This window comes from Pseudopipra pipra, chromosome 1 (assembly GCF_036250125.1).
Source record: "Pseudopipra pipra isolate bDixPip1 chromosome 1, bDixPip1.hap1, whole genome shotgun sequence".
NCBI lineage: Eukaryota > Metazoa > Chordata > Aves > Passeriformes > Pipridae > Pseudopipra > Pseudopipra pipra.
The window spans coordinates 116,695,541-116,716,592 of NC_087549.1; the positions used below are offsets into that span (position 1 = coordinate 116,695,541).

Below are 21,052 nucleotides of genomic sequence, written 5' to 3' on the forward strand. Positions count from 1 at the left end.
ATCTACATGAAATCTGAGGCTGGAAAAAATTACAAATATAAGCAGCTTTATGCTGAACAGAAGCCCTCCTTAATAAATAAAGATAGTTCAGCTGGGGAAAGTTATATGTACTTTGCTATATCATGCCTGTCTTCCATTATGTTCTATTCCAGAATGTGTTAGTCTCAAAGGACTTTCTGAATGTGTGTATTCAGATGTATGTGCATACAACTGCTATTCCTATCAAATCCTGTATTTATTCTGGAGAAATCTTGCCCAGCAAAACTTATGCCTGTTAGGTGTTAAGCACCAGTATCATGTCCATAAATATGCAAAATGAACAAGTTTGCTGTAGGTACTTTGTAGGTACAATAACTGTTACAAATTTTATATATATTTTAGTTGTTCTCTTCATTACAAACTTGCATGTGAAGTGTGGGACCCACACTACACATAATGATTTCTGCTTTTCCCTCCCCATCCATCTGAAGATCTCAGATATTTATAGAAGAAAAATATTCTAATCATGCATTCATCAAAGTCATTGGTCTTTGGATCATTTCGCGTATGGCTTTATATGATGTTAAAAGTTCCCAATTTCTAACAAAAAAAAATTGCGAAATTCTTTGTCACCTACAAAAGGATAGAGATCATACTGGACATTACAGCATTATATAGTTGCATTCAAATAGCTTAAAAGATTATTATCATTGCTTCCCTGATTAAAAAAAAAAAAAGATAGGTTATGCTTATGTTGTTCTAATGTTCATCTAATACATATAAAGAAGTAGTAAATAATTTTAAAATTTATTCAAATTTAAATAGAAAAATATTGAAGTTGATGAAAAGCAGAATAAACTGTGATTGATAGTCAAATGTGTTTTTTCATGGAAACAGTAATGCAAAGATTTCTACTGTATAAATAGATCGTCCATAATGACAGAAAATGTTATTTCTACGTTACTTAGTTTCTCATTTTTCTCTCTGACATTTTGAATCCCGCATTAGTGTGTAGAACAGATTCAAAATATCAGAGGTAAAACAAAAAGCTGAACTTCATCTTCAGGATGTAGTTTCACTAACTTGATTGGGCATTACTCAGAACGTATCCATTTTTAACATATTGTAATTTGCATACTGACCTTTTCTGCACCGTGAATGAAAATTGGTGCTGTGATGTGTTGATTAATCCTGTAAAATAACATTTAAGACTTCATTTAAATATATTGTTTTGTGAAGAGTAATGACATCTAATCCCTTACAATAATAAAAAAGTGCATTACAACAATAAAAATAAATCTAAATTGCTTCCAGATAGCTAAAAAAGATGGTCTTACGAAGCTAAGTCTTGTTTTCAGAAATGCTCACTGACATTCTCTGTCTGTCTTTGGTAGCTGTCACTAAAGTGCAGAACTGTTGAAAGTTTAACAATCTTATGCAGGATGGATGTAGACATCAGATCTGAAATGGGGCAATAAATTTGCGTGTGCACATATGCTGAAGATATTAATTTGGAAAAACGTCAGCTAAAAACTTGAGACAGGGCAACTACTCCAGGTGAGCTACTGAAAGCAGACTTCGTTCAGAGAAAATAATCTCAAATAGTTAATGTGTAGATTGCCCTAAGTAACGACTGAAAAATATGTACAGAAATATGTTGACCTTCTGAGGTCCCAGGTGGAGTACACACTCCAGTTTAGTATTGTAGGAGAGAGAGTTAGCAATAAGAGACAGTCTAGCAGGAGTATCAAGAAATACCGAAGGTGTGGGAAGCTTGAGTTCTAAGTAAAGGTTTAGCAAAGCACAGCTGCTTAGTTTTGCAATAAAGTGAGTGGGAATACCATGATAATAGTTCTCATGAAATGCATAAAGGTTAGCTGCAAAGAAGCGCCAGCATTGTTTGTGGATGTAGCAGCACACTGACAGTTGAATCTACAGTAAGAGAACTCTGTATTGGGAAAAACACTGTAATGAAAGGAGGAGATGAGAAATTTAAGAGATTTCCTAGGGTTGGTGTGGCATTTGAAGATAGCACAAATGGGAGTGGGTTACAAGAGAGATACATCAACTGAAAAATTTCCCTCAGTCACACAACTGGTGAGGTGTTCACTTTGTCTCGTGTGAGACATGCTGTAATAGTCCCAATAGGTAGCCTCTAGTATATCAGAATTTATATAAAACCCTATAAGTTGAAACTCCTTTCAATCATTGCTGTCCTTTACTACTTCACCCTGCACTTCTCCAAATCCAGTCACAAATTACAGCAGTACCCACCCTGCTAGCATGTCTGTATGGACAGATGAAGTAAATCCACTGCTGGACTGGAGCCAACTCCTGCATTGGAAGAATAAACTTTAGACTTGTTGAAATGCTAAAAGCCCACTGCATGCTGCAGTTAAGTTCTTAACACAAGGCTTAAGGATGTTTCATTACCATACAGAAATTGGAAAAATAGCTGGAGATTGTACTATTTCAGAGAAGTTTTTCGGTGTTTAACTTTCAGCTATGTGTCGTGGAAAAAGGAAGCAAACTTTCCATCCTTCACACCCCAGTGTTCATTCTGAAAGACATTTAATGCACAGCCTACTGGGGCACCTTCTTTAATTAGCACTTGCTGCTTTTCTTCTTCTGAGGAGAATTGTGATAGTTGGAGACTTCATGTCTTTTATTACCAGCAAGATGAGAAAGGCTCCTGTAACTTTTATAACTGATCGACTGAGACACTCTGGTTGCCCGTGGTTCCTAATGAGCAGTGCATGACATGGTGCAGAGTATTGGCAAGATTAAGAAACCCAGATTTCCTTACCAGCACACTGACTTGTAATAGCAGTATAGAGAAGGAGTGAGAGCATTTGCACATAGTCAGTAATATAGCGTTATACTGATATGAAAATCCTTTGCTGCCAGCCACGGGAATATGAAAAAACTACAGGTTTCTATTCGCAAATCAGAAGGCATGCCAGTGGTTGGGGATTGACCATTGTTAACAGACCAAAGCCCTAAAGGGGAATCTGCTGCTGACCTTATTTTGGGAAAGTATTCCCATGTGGGAAAACAGATCAGAATACACTCCCCTCCAAAAACTGTTCCCAGTTCTCTTGGCAACATCAAAGGATATTTTTTCTTTGTTGAAGTCCCTGACAGTACTTTTGCAACATCTTTAACAACTTCTCTTCATTTTAACAGGAAATTATTATCACATAAACCCTGAATGAAATAATAGTAATTCCAGTGTTTTCTAATCAATGGATTCCTGCTAAGTTTTCCTCTATATTGGTGAAATTGTTTTCTAAATGATTTAGTTTGGAAAGCTAATGACATTTGCAATAGTTTCTGACTAAGAATTTGAAAAACCTGCTTTTCATCTGAAGTTTCTGATTTGGTGATACAGACAGCTCCACGGAAGTGTAATCTTTTGGGTAATCTTGAAATGGTGAGGATGTAGAGAGACTCATTTGAGTTGAATCACATATTATAACCATTCAAGTCGTACTTTGGCAACTAAAGTGCTTAAAATCACCCACTGATTTCTTATATTTCTTGACTCTTAAGGAAGACCATAAAGATGGAACGTTAGGAGTCTATATGAAGGGGGATGAAAAAAGACTAACAAACTGAATATGTGTTTTATCCTACCTTTCTTCAAGGAGCTGAGCACCTGTACACTAAAGGGATCAGTGACTTTATTCGAGATCAAAAAGCTTAGTGCAGTACAGGAGTCCTTTGTGGGTAAATGCATGAAGGTTTTGCTTTGTGACACCTATTTCTCAAGAGTCTGAATTTCTGGCTTAATTCTTGGGGTTCCTTATGGCGCTTATACACAAACCTGCTTCCACTGCCTGTAATGAGAGATGATTTGGAGAGGAATGGAAGTGAAGTCTTACCCCTGAGGTAATTTGGGCTGACAGCATTCAATTCTGGAGCCAGGCAAGTCATATCCATCCCTGTCTCCCGAAAACAGGAGGAAATGCCTGATGCACAACAGATCACGTTTGCAGCACTGAGGCTTTCCTGTTCCAATCTTTCATCTTGTCTGATTTGATCTCTGGCTGTGATCTTCCTTGCTAGGCAGGTAGCATTGGCCGCAGTGGGGGTCTCTTGTCATCCCTGATGAAGCTGTTCCTCTTTTTATACAAAATACTTAAATATTCTCTGAAAACGCAGAAAGAAAAATGTCTTTTCTGGGAGCAATCTGTGCAGCGTGGAACGGAAATCAGCCTGGAGTTGCTTTACATGGATTTAAAAAACAGAACAAAACAAAACAAAATATCCACCAGCTGTGAAAAAGTACTGAGAGAAACAAACATTTCCCAGCATCAACTGAGGGTTCATTTGGTGAGTATGAAGAAACATAGGTTTCTTCCGGAGATGATTTACATGGTAATACTAATTTTGTAAGACAGAAGAATGTTTCAGAAATCAGATGTCCAGTTCCAGAGCAGCTGAGACTTATAGACAATAGGTGCTCATAGCCTGGTAAAATTTCATCTGAAGGCCTTGATCTCAGTCAGTGCATTTGTGTTGTGAGACAGTGCACTAGTGAGGGCTGTGAAATTGCAAATGAGTATCGCGCTCCTCTTCTTCTGGGTGGTGTAGGCAGCTTTCTGCTCTAGGCTGCTGCCTACCTTGCCTGCTGCCTTGAGCTATCTCTGCTTTTCTGTGAAAGAACATCAGCAGTGAGTAGAACAAATTCTCTTGATTTAAATGGGAGCAGGATCAGGTTATGATTTAGGGTCAGATTGCTTGTTGGTTTTTTGGTTTTGCCAAATTGAAGTATTTCAGGTGAATGTCATCTTTATTCAACCCACCTGAAACAGGGAACTGACAATCATTGTAAAGAGGAGCTTCACTTGTGATCATTCTTGTGTACAGCTGCCAAATGCTATATCTGGGCCCCAAATAAAATCTGAGTTTTATATCAAAGACCTGGAGAACTGTGATTAATGCTGCCTAAGAATTATGGAAAGGCATTTGCCACATATATAGTCATCATGATTTTGTAAAAAATGAAATTAATTCAAGTCTTTCCATCTGATTTCATTACTTTAAAATTTGTTGGGAGTTTCAGTAGTTTATAATTAAGGGAAAAAAACATTTTGCCTGCATGTTAGAAGCTTTCCCCACAGAGCAGTAACGACAAAAAAGCATACAGTTTATTTCATTATTTATCTTGTAAATGTGATTTTAGACACTGCATGTAGGTTGATCTGCTTCCAAACTATGGGCTGTTTCAGTGATGCACAAATCCCAACAAACAGAACTTTTTATTTAGCAGCTTAAAATCTTATTCCTATTAAAGAACACACTATGTCTAAAATATCCCTCTTCCTGAGAGAACATTTAAAAAAGAATGTATGGTACTGTTAAATATTCTAGTAGCTAAACCAAACAGGAAAAATGCTGGCAATGACTACCATCCCAAATCCCAGCTTTCTTCCTAGGAGAGTCTGGATTCTCCAGTGTTATCCTGCTTTGTGCAACTGTTTGCATTTTGTAGCACTGAACGTTGCTTTGCTTAGTTGTAAATGTGCTGTGAATCCAGGAGGTGCTATTCAGTGGACATTCAGTCACTACCTCTGAAAAAATTGAACAGGTTTTAATAAAAACACCTTGGAATGAGTAAGAGTTAATATATTTAGTGAGGTTTCTGGCTTTGTATCTGCTGTAGTTGTCTTGGTGTGATACCAGTCAGATTTCTTTCTGCAAGCTGATCTCTAGATTTTATTAAGTCTTCTCCTTAATGATCAAGCCCTTTTTCTTCTTCTTCTTGTCTATCTCTCATTGAGAGCTGTAGAACTCCCCTTTTATTTTTGAGGATATTGACTCCTGTAGATGATTTCTTTTTGCTCTGTGGTATCTCACTTCATAATTTGAAGGAAACTTCAGAAGCATAGCTGGCACCCGAAGGCAGCGCATCTGTCTGCTGGAAGACTAAGCCTTAGTTATTTCACCCATCAGCATCAGTAGTTTACACCCTGAATGGGGGTGTTTGGATTTGATATCTGTGAGGATAATACACTACAGGATAATTTGTGCAGTATCTAAAGGCAGTAATACTTATAGGAAATTTGTGTCTCTATGAAATGAACTGAAAAAAGATCTAAGGGTTATTTTAGAACAGTAGCAGTGGAAAAAACTATTTGAAAGGAAGAGACTTTTGACTAGTTTTCACCTAGTCCCTATTGTCAGAAAAATAATGTTTTCAATGTAAGAATGCAATAATTTCATGTAGCATTTTTGTGAAGAAATATGGGCAATTCAGTTTCATTACATGCTCTTCCACTTACTGAATTTGAAGGCTTTAACTCCTTCTTTGGAACTAGGCAAGCAGTGAAATGACTTCAGATGATTTTTCCAGCATACATATGTTGTGTAGAGGCATCCAAAAATAATCATCCCCTCCTAGCCAGTGAAATTATCCTGGCAAAGTCCCTAATACATATGAAGCTATGCCAATGGAAAAATGCCACTGCCTTTATCAGTTTAGCTGAAGCCATTTTGGGGAGATGACACCGCGTTGGTGGGAGAGGGTTTCCTTCTGCTGGTGTGCATGTGAGGAGAAGGTCAGGAAGAGGCTGAGGCTGTCAGGCTTGGTACATGCAGCACGACAGCAACACGGAATGCTTTGTCCATGCGCTTTGGATGTTACCCTGTGCCCATCCCACTCAAACCTCCAGACCACGCCAGCAGGTCAGCACACATGACATGCTCAGAACAGGCTTGGTTGGTCATTCCACTTTAGGACAACAGGCTGCAGTACTCAAGGGCATGACCACCTGATAGTTACCCCAGCAGATCTGGTTAAAATAATTTGCATTCACTGTTACTACTTCTACCACTTCTTGACCCTCCTTTTTGCTGCCCATGTACCTCTTTTCTCCACTGCAGTCTCCTCCCTAATAAACAACCCTCCCTTAATTGCTTCTTTCGTCCTTGATCCCATGTTTTCCACATCCGTCTCAACTCAGGCCTCAGGTGACATGATAGGTCCTACTGGCCTATGTGGCTGTACTCCGCAGAAGGTCCTCTGCCCTCCCCTTTCCCCATCTGTGACACTTGGCCATTTCTTGCCAAGTTCTCTTTCACCCATCAGTGAAATCAGTGACAGTTGTATAAAGGTTGCAGAAATGACAGTCCCAGTAGATTTTACTGAGCCTGCTCAATAAAAATGAGTGCAAATGAAGAAATTAAGTACAGAATTTTGCATGAGAAGCTCTTCTTTGTGTCCTAATCCCTGCTAGAGGAACGTGCTACAAAATAGCTGACGTCAAAGAAAGACTCCCTTGGCTTCATGGGCCTTCCAGCAGACCCTTATCTTTTCTCTTACTACCTCAGTGCTGGCAGGATGACTAATACGGACAGATATCCTAAAGCTAACAGTGACATCTTAAATCTGTCCTGGGGGATTGAACAGAATATTTATTTCTCCAGTTGAGGAGGGTTTTCATGAATTGTAGCCCATTATTCTGTAAGAAGTGTAAGGATGAATGAAACCAAAATGAAGAAATACATGTAAAATTTAGCCAAAGGATATATGATTTAAAAAAAGATAACTGGAAAAGAGGACAGGTATTTTGGCTATAATTGTTGACCACAATAGCTGAGAAATAAAGCCTAGTGTGGTTACGAAATTCCAGCAAATTGATGGATTGTAGTGATGTCAGTTTGTTCTGTGTTACTAAAGCATTTCCAGTGATCCAGTACTGTTAGCTTCCAGCACTCAGGAACTGTGGATCAGGTCATTACTGGCAATTCTGCAATTTCATTCTGAATTTTTAAGACTTTTTTTTTCATATTATTATCTATATGTGGTTAACAGCAGCACTTTATAGTCCACTGTATCCTGTGACTTCTGTGCCAGTTCAGCAGATGCTGATAGTATATCAGTCTCCCTTTTGAGAGATCTACAAAATGTTTTTACAAAAACAAATGGCTGGTTTAAAAACATACCTCATACTGTTTCACAAATCTTTTTTTTTTTTCCTGTAATTTGGTTAGGATACCTCAAAGAAAATTCTAATTTTAAGTCTTTATAAATATCTTCTTATGTAAGATTCTTCCAACAACTTCACAGATACTAAAAAATAAGCCCTCTTTAGAAGCTAGTACATTCTGTGCTTCCCATATAAGCAAACTGCTTTTTCGTTCAGACCAGTCTCTTAGTGGATGGCAGAACATGAAAGTAAATCTGGGAATCCTATTCTGATAAAGTTTTCACATAAAAAGCACAGTTGGTTGCAGATACCTTCCATAGACAATATGAGGTGTTTTCTCATTCTGTCAGTATCTTTTTTTTTTCTAATTAATCTCTATGTTTATCACAGTAAAGATACTCTGTTTTGATTTGCACGAAATAACAACTCAAAAACCTCCATGCTGTATTTTTTTTCCCCAGAAATTTCACTATGAGCTTTTGCAATCTCCACATATTGTATCTTGGCACAAAACACTACCTCTGCTTATGGTTTGCATCATTAAATATCAGATTGGCTTCTCACTGTGTTTATAGGATACAACAAGAAATAGCCTGTTAAATCTGGCTGGTTGGTAAAACTGGTGTTTGTTGAATCATTGCGCTCCTGTGTTCCCACATTGTACAGAGAACAAAATCCCATAAAACTAATGAGCTGTAAGATAGAATTTAAGTCAATGGCAAAGAATATGCCCAAATGTCGTAAATAAATTGAGAATAACTTTTATAAAGTCTAAAAAAGTGATTCCCTAAACACCGAGAGTAGACTAGAAATGCAATCTATAAAAGTGTTTTGAAGTAAAAAATGCATGCCAAGCATATATAATATTAATAATAACAGTTCTGATGGCTTATCTGTAGATCTTACTGGCATACTGTTGGAACTGAAGCAATTATTATCATCTCCACCTTATGGATGAGGAAGCTGGGTAACTGTAAGAACAAATTTTAAACACAGAACATGAGGCAGTGCTGACTCCAATTCCCATTGCAACTCCCAACTTTAATTATTTTTCTGTGAGCTTCGTTTGTTTTCCTTCATTATACAGAACTTGTTCTTTCAGCACAAGGTAATTTGGATAACACTGAATGTAGATTAGATCCATATATTAATACTTATGAAACTTATTAATTTTAAATTGTTCTGATAGATTAGCTCCTTCTCATCACTGTATGGGAAGATGCCCACATCCTTAATTTAGAGTGGTGTGTCTCTTTTGACAATATTTTACTGCTTGAGACACTGTGGAAAGCAACAGGAAAAGACTGTCTCTGATGCTTTATTAGCATGTTTCTGGATAAGCCTGGTGGGAAGTATGTGGAATATCACTTCTAAGATTGTGTATTTCCACTGACCAATATCCATGTGATGCTGCTGAGATAAATCATGGAAAGCCCCAGTATCAGCAGTACAAGGATGACGCCCTGTTCTGCTTCTCCTGATTGATGTGAGTGCCATAAAAACTGTCTTTCAGTGTCTGGCTAAAATCAAACTGTATTAGTTAAATAGAAATGTTGCTAAATGGAGGACTGAAATCTACTGAAAAAGTAGCAATTTCCGTCTTGTCTTGCATTCAGGAGTCATTTTGCTTGTGGCTTGTCCCTTGACTCTCTTTGGCTTCTTTATTGTCTTCTTTTTCAAGGCAATATTTCCTGAGATAAGCAAGAGAAATTAATCTGGTAACTTGACTTGGGTAATCCTCACATTTGTGTCTCCCATCCCTTACCGGTGCAGTGCATTTACGTAGAGCTTTAGACCAGAAAACTCTCCAGTTCTTCGAAGCTGTTCAAAATGCTGCACCACTGGAAGCATTTTATCCCCGCTTTATCACTGTCTTGCCCCTGGGGCTCCATACCAGGTCTGATTCAGTATCTTCCTGCTAACCTTTGAAGTCGTCTGTGCTGAGTGTCTTAAAACAAAGTTTTCCTTGAATGGTAATTGCCCCTCCTTGCAGCTACATTCCTCAAGGATCTGTTTGTTCTTCGGACAGCGGACACTCAGGACCAGTAGACAGAAGTGAAGTCATCAGGGCCATGGCTTTGGCGTTTGGCAGTGGAACCCTGAATCTGAGATCCTCAGGAATGAAATGCAACATCCAGTTTTCCTGTTGCACGGTCACACATACAAGATTAGAAATTAGAACAGAAAGGGAGATTAATTGGAAAATTGGAAAGGAGGAGAAAGAAGAGAGGAGAGAATAATGTATTAAAAGAAAAGCCTGGCCAGTCCAACTAACTCAGGAGAGCAAAGAAACACGGATTGATACCTTGGTGTTATCTCAGTCACATAGTCATCGTGAAACACTATAGTACTTAATAGGAGTAGGTAAGATTTCTCCATGTGATTTTTGGTGTGCTTTCTGCTCATACCAGGGTTTTCCTTCAGACGTCCTGAGAGGGTGCTGTTTCCATACTGCCCTCCCTGCTAAGGTAATTTAGCAAAGATATGGACTTGAGTTCTTGCTGGAAATTTATTCTCATGTCTCAATAGTGCTAGATTCGTGACTTTACTCAGTACAAAAGGAAAGACCGACCTTATCAAATCATATTGCCATTCTCCAGGACATACAAAAAGCACTTTTTAGTGCCTTTCTTCAGTGTATTAGGGTCTAAATACAAGAAAAAGGTATAATGAATTGTGTTGTCCATAGGGTTTTTTCCCCAGTGCAAGACTTACAATCTTCAAAGGTATTTCAGAAAACTTCTGAAATAATTTTAACAGTTAAAAAGTAATTTCAATGCACGGAGTCATAAATACTCTAGTTTATTACAGAAGGCATAAACCTGTACTGCATTCCTCTGACATGCCACTTCATGAGACAGGGTGAACCTCATCTCCCTCCCCTTCCCTCCTAGCAGCTGTGGTCTCTTGCCACTTATTCAGTGCCAGCTGTGGTGCTCACCAGCCGCCTTGCAGGGGTAATTCAACTCACTAACCCAGCAAAAAAAGTGGGTATTTTCTGCAGGGTCAGCAAAGCGAGTCAGGTCATGCAAGGGGTAGAAGGGGACTGTGCTACAGAGAACAAAATCTTTTATGTCTGTCCTCATTAATCATTATGTCTTTCCTTAAAACTGTCATCAGTTTTTATAGTGTTTTACATGAAGATATTCAAGTGAGTTGAGTGTTAGCCTCATACTTAAAACACCCTGTGTCCCACGTTAGGTTTTTTTCTATTCTCTTTATTTGAAGTTGTGTTGCATTTCAAAGAGTTCTACTCTACAGCAAAGTAAACGTGGTATAGGCGTTTCCTAAAACTATTAGCATAATTATTCCTTTATTAAAAATTATTTCAAGAAACAATGTCTGATGTGATCTATATACTAGGAATAAAAATGCCCTTCCGTATTTGCAGTAAACTTTCATCCATTAGAAATATGCCAGTAGACATTAAAATCAAATCACCTAAGGAAAGCAGCTTAACTCCTCTTTATCTTCAGCAACTTCAGCAGTTTTGCAGAGCCACCTGTAACTCAGAGTGGTTCAACAGCTCCCCACACTCATGACCCCGTACAGCCATACCAGGAACTAAATAAACCCTACTTACTAGCAATTAAAGTGATTTAATTTAAAACACACTGACAGATGCATAATGGGTTAATTAGAAAATAAGTAATTAGTAAATAGGATGGAAAAGGTTAAAAGGTTGTGGACTTTTGTTGTTTGCTTGGGAGAGATAGCGAAATCATCAGCGATTAAACTTTTTCTTTTAATTTCGGGGCTTAATTCTATTATTGTTAGCTGTAAATGAGGCAGCAAACAAGAAGAGAGGTCTAAAAAAAACAAAGAAGAGAAATCACGTTTTATTGGACGTATGAAAGGCCATTGTTAACACTTAGGCTATGTGATTTGTTTCCAGTCTGCTCACAAAAGTAGGTGTCCATCTATAATGTTTGTACTTAATATGAGGATATATACGTCTTCTGAGAAGAAGTAGTTGTCCTCTCCTCTGTCTGCACTGGAGCCCCAAGGAGATCAGGAAAAAAGATATAAGAAATGATAAGAGGTTAGAACACACCTCTTAGGAAACCCTGCCTGCCTTAAAGAGTAAATCAGTGAATTGTTTAGTTGGGAAAATTCCGTAATGTGTTTATTCTCAAAAAAAAAAAAAAAAAAAAAAAAAAGAAAAAGAAAAAGAAAAAAAAATAAAAGAGGTTAGAAAGGAACAGGACTTTGAATAAGGTAACTTCTGAGCTGTGAAAATCCTCAGCTCAAATCCAGTTAACTTCATGTGGTGCTGGTTATATAGACAAAGCCATTACAGAGGATGCAAGCCATTTTCTGTTAAAATAAGCAAAATAAGAGCTTCTACTTCATTTTCACAAGTATTATTCCTTCTCTCCATGACTCTTGTCTGCCCAAAACCAGAAGCAAAGGGCTTTTAGATAGTTTTAATACAGTAATATTTTATGATCACTAGCTTATTGCAAGGTAACTTGAAACTCTTAAATTATTTATAATAATTATAAATATATCTATGTATCTATAAAACTTATGGGTTTTATTTTCAGAGGGGTCATTTGCAGAAAGCTTTCTCCAATTTGAGCCTAATTTTTACTGAAGTCATTGAATTTTTTCTTTTGAAAAATAAGCTTTTGGGTAAACCTCAGAAATAGCAATATGGAGTTCTCCATTTCAAAATATCAATTAAAACCAGGCAGGAATTTTTCTTTTTAAATATAGCTACTCTCTAACATAATGACATGTCCACCAGTAAGCATTAGCGTAATTTAACCAAAATTTCCCTAACAGTCACATTCTCCTATCATTCCTTGCTCTCTTTTGAGCGTGGTTATCCTGTGCTCACTTCCCTGTCACTTCACCATGCCGTATTTAACTCTCAACAGAGATTTGTCAGTCCAGCCCCTTAATCATTGAACTTTACTTATCTGTCCCTCCCTTTCTATTATTCATACTTTTTTGTGTCTCTGGTGTACCTTCAGCATACCTTCAGGGATATTTTCTGCTTTACTGCTTGACATAAGGCCTGAACCTACACATGCAGAAATGCACTGTCCTCTTCTGGTGCATCAGCACCTCTTCTAGTGCAACTGTCATCAACTCTCTGATGCCCATTTCCCTTGAGCTGCTTCTGCAGCAGCAGGCAGAGGCTCCAGGACTGCCAGTTCAACTTGTAGAAAGGTTCTGCACAGATTTTTAGCTAGTCTTTATTCACACACCCTAGCTTTTGCTAGCTAGGGATACAGATTCGGAAAACAACTAACTTCTTGTTCTGGTCTGTTACTTCAATTTTGTTGAAAATCAGCATCTTCAAAATTTTCCCCCAGTTATAATTGAATTTAAGCCATTTCAGAATTTAGTAGTTTGGCAATTCAGCTATCAGTTTTTAGGAAAAATAGAATCAGGTTTGGAAACTCATCAAGTCACACAATATACAAAACCCATGAGGATAAATCCGTAGCTGTAACAGCATCTCTTGTTTTCTTTTCCAAGGTTTTCTGCAAAGTTTGATGTACTTTCTTTCACACTGTAAATCAAAGCCTGAAATATAGATAACAATTTTTCAGTATTGAGAATTTATTCTTCAACTAAGTGGTGACTTTCTGAATCTCTGTTTAAGAATAGCAGAAAGCCTAAAGTTGCATTAATTCTGCTGTTCATATTTGAATCCCTGAAAATAGCTCAAACAAATGCCAGTACCAATCTTTAGGGTAATATTTATCCCTATTCAGAGTGACCTTTGTAAATTAGAACATATTCATTTCTGCTTCACTGATTTTTTAGGCACAGCATATATAAGATGCATTGACAAAATGCATTCGTGCTAACAAGATTCATCCAGGTACCTCCCCTCTTGACATTTAGAAAGTATTCTTTTTCTTCATCAATTTCATCATAGGGGAGGGGAAATCAGTTTCAAGGAAAGTTTTTGAAATTTATGATCTCTGAGATTATCTGATGTTAGTTAGTTGCAGAGACTTACTGGGTAGGTAATTCAAGACAGCCTTTGTCTAATACACACTTGAAAGTAGTTAATAAGAGAAATTAGCATTGAAGATAAACTGCCCCTTGTTGAAATTTCAGGGAGAGCTAATGTTTCCTGAGACTATGGAACAAAACAGATAAACAAGAAAAGTTTTATGTCAAAGCTGTTGTCTGAATACGCATATGCTGGGGAACAAACACATAACCTATGAAGTGTCTCAAAAAACCACTGGAATACTGACTCAAATTAGAGATCTTTTATATTATCTCCTTTACTTTTCTATCATTCTCGGCCCTCCAGGATCCTTGCTCAGCTGGATATTTATTCAAGTCTGTAGAGGTCTTTGTGAATTAAGGCTTAAATCTTTAATGATATAAACATCACTTAATTCACAGTTACCGATCAACTACTCTTTGGCAAATCTGGCTAGTTTGCGCCATAATGCTTCATGTTAAGGAAGTCTCTCACAGGGAATAAATCCCTGACTATCAAAATAGTGGCTAAACAGGGCTGCCTCCAGTTCTGTGCTCCTCTCATGCCCTCCTGTGTACACATGTAGTAGGCCAAAGCAAAGTGCTAGAAGAGCTGACATTTCTGTAAGGGGATGAAGTAAAGGAAGAGAAGGCTGAAGCCCATTATGCTGACCGAATTTTAAGCTTCATATAAGTAGATTTCTTAGAGCCTTTACATCTTAGGGCCAGTCAGCAGCTCCAGGTCATAATAGTAAATGATTTGAGATACTCTGAGATAACATTACTCATTTCTGTAAGTACAGGGAGAGAGAAGAATTACATGTTCTGTTTTCTACTTGATGACCAGGTGGTTTAAAGGTAATGTTACAGTCTTCCTCCACATTCTTTCAATGAAACCTCCTTTCTAATCTGTCCAGGCTACTGGGAAACAGACAGAAATGCTAAAACTCCTTTTCTTTTTGGCTATGAAGAAATGCATTATTATATTTTCCATTATCTTATAAAAAGATATATTTTCCCCAATACAATAAGCCAATAAGTTCTGATGAAATCATAAAAACAACTTTTATCTTGTTTTTGTCTTGCATTACTTCATTTTGTGGTGCTGGGTCTATTTTTTTGTACCTAGCTTGAAATCGACAGCTTTATCATTCAGCCTGTCCTACAAACCATATGCCAGATCCAAAGCCTCACAATGGGACTATGGGAAGAATTAGTTTGTCCATCTAAATTAGTATTGTTCATCCTGCAGATCTGCTTATTGAACAGGAGAGCTTTCAAAAACCTGTAAAGCAGTGAAGTTACTGTTATCTTTTGTGAGACTTCTTGTCTGCATATAAAAATTTTCTGGCTTTCATGCTGTAAAAAATCTGCTGATGCCTGCACAGAGCTAAGCACGTGTTGAGTCTGTGTGAGGAGGATGTTACACAGAACTACTGGACGTTCCTATTAGAAAGCTCTTTGCCTTTTTGTTCTTGCGTTTCAGAATAGACTGCAAATGCCTATACAAATAGTCGACTGTGGTTTTCATTTTTTGCTTTATTGCATGTTTTTGTGTCCTCATGAATTGAGCTAGACTAGCAATAAAAAGCATGAGTCAAAGTCCACTTCTGAGCTTGTGCCTACAAGCCAGTTCTGATGGGGGCTTTTCATTAAATGTATCTGGAAAACTAGAGAGATTTTTATTTCTCATACAGTGCAAGTTATTCATTATGTTTTGCAAGGGAGCGAATACCACTGGCTCATTATATAGATATTGTGTACCATAAGCCATAGTCTCGTACATTTTTTCACTGAATATATATTAGTACAAAATCCTCTCTATAACTTGCCCAAAAATAGTAATTTTGCTTTCCCATTAAATATTGAAATAAACTTTAAAGTTCAGTTAGGCGTCAATACAACCTATATATGGGTGCCTTCTAATTTTTCCTGATGCGAAGTTGCTACTCTGGGTTTTTCACTAAAGATGAAGTTCAAAGTGAGAGCAGCTTTCATGGAGGGAGTTTGCAGAACAAAATATTCAGATGATTCATCCCATAATTCATCACCCCCAAGCCAAGACAGCCCTCAAGAAAAACAGAAGTGCCATAATTTGTGGAAGGAAGGGCATGAGGGGCTGGAGTCCTGGGGTGCTTGCTCTGTGATGGAGCTTTCCCTCTGCACCCTGTTACAAAAGCTACATGCTTTGCTATCCTGCTCTGTGCCCTCGCCAGCTCCCTCCTGCATCCCAGGACCTGGGCAGGCTCCCACCCATCCCCGGGTCTGCCAGCAGCCCTCCCCTCTTCTCGGCACAAGGCTCCCCTCCCTGGAGGCAGCCCAGCTCCTGGTGAGCCAGAAGCAAAGCGGCAAATGTTGTGTAAGAGTGTTGTATAAGAGTACCGGGGATAAGCCAGAGGCATTGGCTGTTGCAGGTAGGGTTACAGGAGGGACTTGAGTGAATGAGCCAGGTTGCCCCATGGCCCTCCCTCTGGCTTTTAAAAGGGGATGTCAAGGGGCAGTCCAGCAAAGAGGCAGGTGGTTTGTCAGTGTTTCTGAAAGGTGCAAAATCCCTTTTCCCACCTGTTCCTGCCTTGAGAAGAGACAGGAGGCAGCAGTGCTTGTCCTTTCTGTGCAGCCGCTTGGTGAGTGGGAAGGGAAGCCTGAGGCTTGTGAAGAAGTGTGTGGTTCATGGTATGGACAGGAACCAGGATTCAAACCACAAAATTACCATGCCCCTGGCTTAGAGGAGACTGGCAGCCACCATCTAAACCTGAAGCATCAGAATAAGGTCAAAAACACCTTCATCCCCTGAGCAGCTAACTCCTTTTGTACAACAATTGGTTAATCCAGTGCAGTTGCGTGAAGGAGGAGGCATTTGGTGAGCATGGGAGAACACTTAACCATATTGATTAATGCTAATTGGTTAATCACCTCTCATTATGGAAAAAGTAAGTAGGTGCAGTAACTGGCACTGTGGCTGGACAGTTTTTCTAGACTGGAGACCAAAGCCTGAGAATTAATTCCAAATATCACCTTTTCAGGCCAGAGGATCTGAAGATCCCAAAGATGTCTTTTATTTTTTTATTTTGAGGCAGTATAAAATATTCTTTTCCTGGTGCAGGGCTGTAGATCTGAGGCACAACTCAGTATCAAGGCAGAGTAAACATTTTGCTACCTTTATTAGTTGTATCCAAAATTAATGTAAAGACTACCTTGTTAAAAAAAAAAAAAAAAGAAAAAGAAGTAGAGTTGAACTCCAGCGATGGAGAAGGAGCACACTGTCCACTCTGCTGCCTCAGCTCTTTAGAAGGGAGATCACGTGGGATGTGAGATAGCAGCCTCTGAATTAGTGCTGCGTGCATAGGGCCTGTGACTCAGAGCCATGAGACCTTGGGTATCTCTTTTTGGGCAAATAAGTGCTCAACACACAACAGATAATCTAACAAAGCCTGTTCCCTCTTCCCTGTGACGTTAGCAAAGCTTAGCCATGAAAATTGTGTCACTTCTGGCAAGAAAGAAACTTACTCTGCAATGTCCGGGAAGACTACCAGACATTATTGGCCCGATGTAGCGGAGTATCGTCTGTGACTCATGCGCATCTTTCACACTTGTGCCTGGTCATGTGCTTTTTAGCTGCAGACTCTGAAAAAGAATCTGATTTCCTCCAACATCTTCCACAACTATGCCTTCAAGAGGAACTGGCTATAATTAACATAGACACCACTTAATCTCGCTCATTTGAAGTAGCAACTGTGTTGCACCTTCAGAAGACTGTCAAGGTTTTGGGTGCCAGAATGGATAAATACTACTGTACTTCCACAATGTTTCCATCTGTGTGCCACATTCCTTGGAATGAAAAATGGGAATTACTTCTGGCTTATAAAGTGTGGTATAAAAGCATCTTTTTGAAAACATCCCAGTACACTTGGGAAGATTATTAAAATCACTGTCAGGTACAAAGCAGGTATTAAGCAGGTATTACAAATGGGCTCAGTTACTGTGTATCCTTTGGCAGTTGCTAAATTTACCTAGCAGAGATGCTAGATGAGGGAGATGATGTACATTCACATAGCAGCATCAAGACCTGCTCCAAGAAACTTAAATTCTAGACAGTTATGAGGGGAAAAAGAGGATGCAAACTCTCCATTTTAAACTGTGGCACACAAGAAGACTGCCAAAGCTAGATACGTTAGTGTAATGCTTTAAACAAAAGACTATCTTTTCTTACAGTCATTTTGTAATTAGTTTTTTTATACAAGTGACAGCTGCCTTTATGCCAAATTCTAGTCTCATCAGGGAAAATGGCAAAACTCCCAGGATAGCTGGAATTTTTATGCAGAATTCATTGAAGAACATTGTATTTCTCAATTTTTTAATCCTCCTTTCTAACAGATTGGTGCAAAACCAATAATTTTAGGTTTAGTAACTAATTATTTACAGGAGGGACAGAATTTTTGTTTAAAACATTCAATTGTTTACTTCAAGAGCACTTATATGTCACTGAGTCACCAAACCACAATTAAATTCTGGGAAATGGCTTATTGTTGAGGTTCACAGCATCCCATGGCATGGCGGGATGGGTCTGACTTTAATTGGAGGCCTGATCTAAATTTGTATCCTTGTATCTCTTGATTGACAGACTGTGAAGAATTCTGAAGTTCCACAAGATGTCAGTAACAAAAAGAAAGACCTTGTATCATCCCCTCTGGTTCTGTTGTTTGTACTGAACAACAGTTCTTGAAAATAGAGTGAACATTATGTACTGAAATCAGTAATTTCCATTAAGTATAACATACTGTGGAGAGAGATAATTTCAGATGATTAGGAAATAGAGAAAGGAAAAAAGAAATCGGTGCATATTTTTTTCTTTTTCCTCTCTGGTGACCAGTGACAGGACCTGAGGGAATGGCATGAAGCCGTATTGGGAGTTTTAGGTTGGATATCAGGAAAAGGTTCTTCACCCAGCGGGTGGTCGGGCACTGGAACAGGCTCCCCAGGGAAGTGGTCACAGCCCTGAGGCTGCCAGAGCTCAAGGAGCCTGAGGCAATGCTCTCAGGCAAATGCTGGGATTCACTGAATCATAGAATATGCTGAGTTGGAAGAAACCCATCAGGATCATATTCCTGGGGTTGTCCTGTGCAGGGCCAGGAGATCAACTTCAATGGTCCTTGTGGGTCTATTCCAACCCAGGATATTCTATGATTGTGGGTTTGGGGTGTTTTTTTCCCCCCTTTCTTCTTTTTTTATTTACGGGACAGGAGGAATGTGTTTGGGGTTTATTGGAGGAGAGCGGAGGCCGTCTCTCTGTGCGTCTGTGTGTGTGTGCGTGTGTTGTGCTTGGTTTTTTTTAATCATGAACAATTCCGACTTTCGGAGTAGCAATTAATTTAGTTTAAAGATCTATCCAGACGTGTCCAGTTAAGGTAACGAGGTATCGAGTGACACAGACAGGGAGCAGCGCTCCCGGCCGTGCCGTGGCCGCCAGAGCGCGCTGCCGCTCCGCGCCGCGGGGCCCGGCGGGGCCTGTTCCTTCCTGCCGCCGGGAGGGCGGGGAAGCTGCGGCGCTTCCCGGCGCTTCCCGGCGCTTCCCTGCGCCTCCCGGACAGGCAGCTGGGGTGTTGCGGGCGCGGGCTATGGCGCTGGTTTCCACTCCGTCTCGAGTAGCGGGGAGCGAAGCAGCACCTGGGGCGAGCGAGGGACAACACCTCGTGTAGCCTGTGCGGAGCCCCGGGTGTGGGAGCGCCCGAGAGGACTCTCGGTGCCGGGGGCGGGGGTGATGGGCTTAGGTGGAAAGGCGGGGCTGCGTCCCAGATACATTAATTACCCGGGACTGCAGCTCACCTGCTTTCCCATTCTGTTGGTGATGTAGTCCCTGCCTAAATAGAGCAGATGCACTCGATGTTCTTTCAGCCTGCTGTTGGGGGAGGATATTTATTTTAAGGACAAGGCAGGGAAAGGCTCCTCGTGTGAGGAGGCAGTGACCAAGAGGAAATACAGGCAGGGCTGTGGTACTGAATGGACGGAGAGAAATAAAACCCGTAAGCTCATTAACAAGACCAAAGGACAGTTTCTTACCATAAGATGGTGACTGGGACAATCTAGGAGAGGTTCTCTTTCCACTGTAAAATGTGGAAATACGCTAACATTAAAAGGCAGGTCTTTCCTGATCATAGAATCATCAAGGTTGGAAGAGACCTTTAAGATCATCCAGTCCAACCGTCCACCCTGCACTCCCCCTGTAAACCATAAACCACATCACTCAGTGCTAGATTCAGACACCTCGTAAACGCCTCCAGAGATGGTGACTCCACCACCTCCCTGGGCAACCCATTCCAATGCCTGACCACCCTAACAGGAAAAAAATTTTTCTAATATCTAATCTGAATCTCCCCTGTCTTAGCTTAAAGTCATTTCCTCTGGTCCTCTCACTGCAGGCAGGGTAGAAGAGAGGCCAACCCCCACCTCACTACAACCTCCTTTCAGGCAGTTGTAGAGAGCAGTAAGGCCCTTCGGAGGCCCCTCTTCTCAAGGATAAACAAACACAGCTCCCTCAGCCATTCCTCATAGGACATGTTTTGTAGACCTTTCATGAGCCTTGTTGCCCTTCTCTGGACGCACCCTGGCACCTCAATGTCTTTCTTAAAGTGAGGGGCCCAAAACTGAACACAGAACTCAAGGTGCAGCCTCACAAGTTCCGAATACGGGGGGATGATATTCCAGAGAACGTGACTGTTCTCAGGCTAATTTTCCACAGGCATTAGTGGGGTCACTTGTAGGCCCAGGATTTCTTACTTAAAAATTCTAATGAGATCTTGTCTCTATTCTGGAGTAATACCTTCAGGATTGTCTCCGCTTGGATTGGATTGTTGGTGCTTAAACTAGGGAACGAGCCGGGATCATCCAGCTGGGCACTCTGTTTTGGGCAGAACAAGGGCATGCTGCCTGCTATGCCTCTGTGTGAAAAACGTGATGTCTGGTATAAATACCAGTACTGCTGAAGGAAGATGTTGTAACTTATATCCATGACTTTCTCTCCTGACACTAAATGATCTTGCAGGGCTTCAATCTTTGCTACCAAACAGACAAAAAGTTAATGCCAGTGTGTGTGTATGGTCATATGAATGGAGGACACAATCTAAATATTAAAACCAAGACTTTAAAATGCTAAATTCAGTTCTTCACAGCTGCAGTTGTCTTCTTAA

The 21,052-nt window shown here is 39.7% G+C and overlaps 1 protein-coding gene across 11 annotated transcripts in view; it reads left to right on the plus strand.

Moving 5' to 3' along the window:
* Window positions 1-21,052, plus strand: part of THRB (thyroid hormone receptor beta) — a 169,632-nt gene that overhangs the window by 94,228 nt on the left and 54,352 nt on the right. The window lies entirely within an intron of this gene.